Consider the following 6,231-nt stretch of genomic DNA (forward strand, 5'->3'; position numbering starts at 1 on the left):
ACAGACTTCAGGCTATACAGCAATCTTTAAATTGTGCTGATAGATAAATAAATTACACAACTTTTTAAATGTTTGTTATATTTGAAGCAGAGAGGAGCACCAAGCGGTTAGTCTGCCGGGTGGCATTAATCGTATTAATCATCAAGTGCCAAAAATTAATCGATTAATATTTTTCTGACGATTAATTGCACACGACACGATTATGTCCAACCCTAAACACCTGACTGTAAAAAAACACCTGACTAAAACTGATATCGGCCAAAATTTGAATTGGCAGGTCAGATTTTTTAAGATCAGTGATTGGCCAGAAAACTGCAATTGGTGCAGCCCTAACAGAGATGAATATAACCTTTATTATAATTGCACATCAGGTATACATTGAAATCAGGACATCAGGACACTGTTCAAGTTTCCATAGAACTTGCTGGCTACAACTGGTGAAATACTGTGAAGAAATTTGGTCACCTTAAATTTGTATTATACATATTTTGAAGTCCAAAAAAGAGCCAAAACTACAGTGGTGCTGTTTTCAACAATAAATACATGGAGCCATTACATCTTAGGCCATGCCCTTCAACCAGGGTTAGGGGTTTGGCCAGTTTGCTTGTTTATGTCTAATATAATTTCAAGCTTGTAAACTTGTACTACTGTGTTTAAAAATTTTATCTTAATGGTGGACAGTTTCACATTTTCTGAGATCATACTTGTTAATAAAAGTTGAGAAGCACTAGTTTAGATTAGTACATAGCTAAGTTGATATATGATTCACGCCTGCTCAGTCATTCTGCCTCTATCACATCCATTTCATGTTCTGCCTTGACCATCCTGATTCCATTCACCTGTTCTTCCTAGCACTCAATACATATCCAGACTCATGGCCCATGCCAGATTATCAAAAACCTTCACAAATAAATGTCCATCACTTTCTCCATGCCTTATATTGTCTCCCAAACCTCAACCCTGTTTTTGCCCCCTGGATGCACACCTCTCGACTCATCCTTGTCTACCTCTGACCTCCGGACTTCGACCTTGCTTCTGGACCTTGGATCACGAGTTAAGTCTCTCTCTACCTTGGATTTATTTTGCCATCTGTGTTCTCCTGTGTATGACCCCTGCCTGTCCMACGGATTACATCTCCAACTTGTTTACTACTGTTAACCATTTCTGTGTAGCCATCGCTGGCATCATCAACAATGGACATCTCAGGACTGTGTTCATTACCCTTTCCAACAAAAGGTTAGAAGTTTGTTTTAGAAACTTTTACTTTTTCTCCGACCTTGTCACAGCCACTAACCAAACTCCTTGTCTTACAGAGTTTCCTGATTGCCGTTACCTGAGTTTCTCAACTTCCACCAGCWTTATTATTCCAATAAACCTGCTAAATCACTTTCTGTGTTTGGCTAAATATTCAAATTATCTGCCTGACTCTTGTCATTATGTTATAATTTGGACAGTAGCTACACAATGTCTTCAGAAAGGCCCAGTTCGGTCGTCGTTGTTGTTTACCTCCAGTATGGTTCTGCTTTGTGCTCTGTCAGGACTGAGCCGAAGATTCCAGCGATGAGATCTATGGCTCCGCCCACCATCATCTTCGCTTTCCGTGGTGTCTTGACGCGCCACTCGAGGGCGTTTGCGTCGCCGCGAGCTGATTCGCTGAAGAGAAGTGGGCTCCTGAAGCCTGAGCCAAAGAAGCACCAAGTTAGATGCCATAGTGAGAAGAAAAATGAAACCCTACAAGTAGAGCCAAGCGTGTGTGAGCTCATCAAACCTGCAGTCTGTATCCTCTATGTCAGCATCTGCATCGCTGTCTCCCTGAGGGTCAGATAAACAGTCCTCCTGCAGCAGACAGGAATAAAAAAATGTATTGTATTTAAAACTTTAAGCTTTAATTTTGTTCAAACCCAAGTGAATCATCACCATTAGTAAACCAAGACCAGCAGCTGGTGATGGCATTTGTCTGAGTGAGTGAGTGAGTGAGTGTGTTCATATGTTACTTTGTATTATGTCACTATTGTTAATACTGTATGCATGAATCAGCTGACACCTCTATCCATAGCATGACCAATGAGCTCAGAGCTTATATAAATAGTGTCCTATTTATATCTGAGAGGTATTGATTCTCTCAACTTACTGAAACACATGAATGAAGGTCTGAAATGTTGAACTATTCCTGCARAATAAAGAATTGTGGCCTAAAAGGGTTTTGAGCAGCAATGTGTGGTGTTTGAAGCCTGTTTGAGAMCAGAATTGTAGGTTTAGTGAGTTCATATTCAAGACGATTACCAGGAAAAGCTCTCACTGTAAGCTTAGATGGCCTGGGTGAGTCGAAAGACTCACTCCTTTTATTTAAAAAAAAAGGAAATATCTGAATATGCCAGTAAATAATGGGTGAGGAGGATTATCTTTTAGGCCAGAGGTTCTTAAACTGGGGTTTCAGAACACGAAGGGAGCTCRATACATGGCTTGGAAATGCTCAAAGTAAATTTCAATAATTTTTTGTTAAGTCCTATCATTTAAAAAAACGTGCAAAAATACGTATAGGAACCAATGTGCCAAAAATTCAAACATACTTAACCAAACAAACAAAAAGATAACAATAGAAACTCCCATGGCATTTAGTTGTTAAAATGGCAACACATTAATTTTATTCAGCACGTGGTTAGGGGTCTCCAGATCCAAAAGGTTTGAGAACCAGAAATACTTATAGCACAGTGATAGAAAACATGGCTGCCATCTTAAAAGCTATTGGATCAAGGACAAGATTTTTCACCCATGGGGCCCCTCACATATTACTTTCTGGGGTATTCAATATTTAAATTTTCCCTTTTCTTTTCTTTTTATTTCAAACTTTATTCATTTCTTTAAAAAACTATTTTATGTACAATAAAAAGAAAATACAAATAAAATGAAATGAAAGACAGCAGAGAGAAGAAAAAATCTTATTACATCTGCCCATTTTTCCTCAAGTATAAATCCAAACAATAATAATCTTCAGTTAACAAAACAAATMAAAAACATCAAATCTTTCTAGAACAACAGATTATATGTATACACTACAGATTATACTGTTTCATATTTTCTTTTAACAATCTAGCCTTCATCATTCTTTTAAACATGTACAGTGATTTGGCACTTTTAAAATCATCTTTTTGAAATAAAAGAGTGTTTTGAGACTTTTGATTCACCTTGTATTTACATTTGATTAGATTAAAAGCAACTTTAAACAACATATTTTGACTAAATTACACATTTTACTTAGAAATAATGATTAGCAGATATATATAGGTACTGTATATACATACAATACATTGCCAAAAGTATTTGCTCACCTGCCTTAACTCACATACGAGCTTAAGTTACATCCCATTCCTAATCCACAGGGTTCAATATGACGTTGGTCCACCCTTTGCAGCTAGAACAGCTTCAACTCTTCTGAAGGTTGTCCACAAGGTTTAGGAGTGTTTATGGGGATTTTTGACCATTCTTCCAGAATCACATTTGTGAGGTCACATACTGATGTTGGACAGAAAGCCTGGCTCTCAGTCTCTACGCTAATTCATCCCAAAGGWGTTCTATCAGGTTGAGGTCAGGACTCTGTGCAGGCCAGTCAATTCATCCTCACCAGACTCTGACATCCATGTCTTTATGGAGCTTGCTTTTTGCACTGGTGCACAGTCATTTGGATGGGTGAGCAAATTCTTTTGGCAATAGTGTTTTTCCTGATTCAGTATGAACTAGTGATTTTTGCCATCTAACCCATTGTAACTATACTGCCTTTTCTTTTAAATGCTCAGTGTATTTTGACATTTTGATGTCACTGGTTATTTGCGAATATGAATACTTTTGTCAGAGAATATTTACAACAGTTTATAGAGATGTGAAGCTGAACCAATGTGTACCCATTCACAGATGTTCAATGAAGATGTTCACTATGAGCAGGTTTGCTTCTAGAGACATCAATCAAAAAAGAAAAAGCAGAGAAGCTATCAAAGTGGGGTTATGTTATATAGCTCCACTGTATTTATTTGTTTTACTGTACAACAGTTATTTATTTATTTATTTATTTATTTATTTATTTATTTATTTTTCAGTTCCTGTTTAGCAGCATTGTTTGCTCATTAAACTCGCCTATCATTCTGGATTGGAACTGCAGCAGCATCAGAAGAAACAGCAACAAACACTCCGAACCCTGATCAGCTATAATTCCAGAGGCAACAATTAACTTGGGCTTTATTATTTATAATGTAGAAAATGCAAGTGCTGCTTATTGCTGAGTATGAAAAATGTGTTAAAACACATCAGTTGCTGGCAGTTTGATTAATTTTGCATGAGGCCTCATTTTGTGCATATTGTTTGTTTGTTTTTTGTCTCTTAAATATTTTACCCAGTTATCAAAGTGACCTAACTATAACTGTCCTACTGAAAATCTAACATGCTTTAGAAAATTCATCTTTTGTGAGGTGTGAGGCAGAATGACCCACAGCGCAGGCAAAAATCTAAAGAGAAGAATAAAGTTTAACTAACAAAACTCTAGTTTTATAAAACAGTTTTTAAAATTAAAATTAGATCTGTTATTTATTTATTACGGGTGAAATACTTRGCCTTGATAACTATCAGAATCATTCCTTTGCTTTGTCGACTGTGTTTGATTGAATCTCACTGCGTCAACCAAAGACTCATAATGAATCACATCATATAAAGATCAAAGTCAGATTTTATTGTTGTTTTTTTCTGTTTGTGTGTCTATAATGAATCAGACCATTAACAGAATTTGGAGATTCATGTTGGCCACTGACCACAGACGCACAACTCTTGTTTATACATTGGGCCAGTAAATAATGTGTTCAGTAATGTGAGCTCTGACAAATGTTGCAAGGACGCTGGGTTAAGAACAGATTTACAAAATCTGTCCATYTTAATGAAAACCTGTTTTTCAGGCTTCTAGCTACACATATGTGACTAAAGAACAGTTGTTCTGACTAATCTGTGTCCTGTGCTGACACATTCTGGCAGGTTTAAGATGTGGTGACAAAAAAAACTTGGCTCCAAAATAGGTTAGCATGGATGACGCTGTACCATCAGTATCAGTAACATCACTACCAGCTGAAATTCAAATGTGTCAAAAATGATGAATAGATTTAGAAGCTAATGTCCTGATGCATCTCATTAATTAAGGTTGATTTTTTTAAAAGTGGAGTAAGGTCCTCTGGTTGGGTTCTTCTTTGTTGAAATGTTTCATATTATCTCCAAGAGAAATTCCACATAAGACAGGTACTGAAGCAGTGTGGTTATTCTAACTTTCCTGAAAGCAGACAAGAAACCCAAACAGGAATCTAGCCAGACACTGGGTGAAAAAAGTTCCCCAAACCCAGGCCCAGCTTACTCTCAGAGAAGAAGCTGAGATGTTTATTCTCTAAACATGACGTCCCAGTGGCTTCCAAACCCCAAAACACAYAACGGCAAAGGCCAGTTCACCCCAAAGATCCAGTTCCCCAGCACAAACAGAGTAATATTGTGTATGTTGTTAAGGGCCAGGAGGACTGTGATCAGTTATACATCGGGGAAACAAAGCAGCCTCTGTTCAAAAGGATGGCCCAGCACAGAAGAGCAACATCAGCAGGCCAGGATTCTGCAGTTTACACTCATCTACAGGCCAGGATTCTGCAGTTTACACTCATCTACAGGCCAGGATTCTGCAGTTTACACTCATCTACAGGTCATTGTTCTGCAGTTTACACTCATCTACAGGTCAGTGTTCTCATCCTTGATAGAGAGGAACATTGGATTGAGAGAGGAGTAAAGCCTGTTATTAAACAGGGGTGGAGGTCTCAGTGTCCTGACGTCCACCTAATACAATGCTGTTATTATGAGCACTCAGCCATCTGTCAACAATGAGCGGCCATCAGAGCACTAATGATTGGTCATTAGGCTTAACTGGTTGATCCATCATGTGGAAGTACTGCTTATAAGACCGAGTTTACCTGTAACTCCTCAGTCTGAAGAAGTATCTTGGAGAAGAGATGTTTCAATATAGGAGAACCCGTCTAGAGCAGAGATTCTAAACCTATGGGCCGTGGCCCAATTGTGGGCCGCGAGCGCCACCTTGAGGGCCTCAAAAGATCAACAGTTTTTAACTTTAGGCCGCAGAGGGCCGCGGGACTGCAATGATTTTAAATAATGTGCAATACACTTTCTCACCACTAGTAGCGGTAGTGTACCACTCAGTTGTTC

The sequence above is a fragment of the Austrofundulus limnaeus genome, unplaced genomic scaffold (genome assembly GCF_001266775.1).
Source record: "Austrofundulus limnaeus strain Quisiro unplaced genomic scaffold, Austrofundulus_limnaeus-1.0 Scaffold746, whole genome shotgun sequence".
In the NCBI taxonomy this organism is placed as follows: Eukaryota; Metazoa; Chordata; class Actinopteri; order Cyprinodontiformes; family Rivulidae; genus Austrofundulus; species Austrofundulus limnaeus.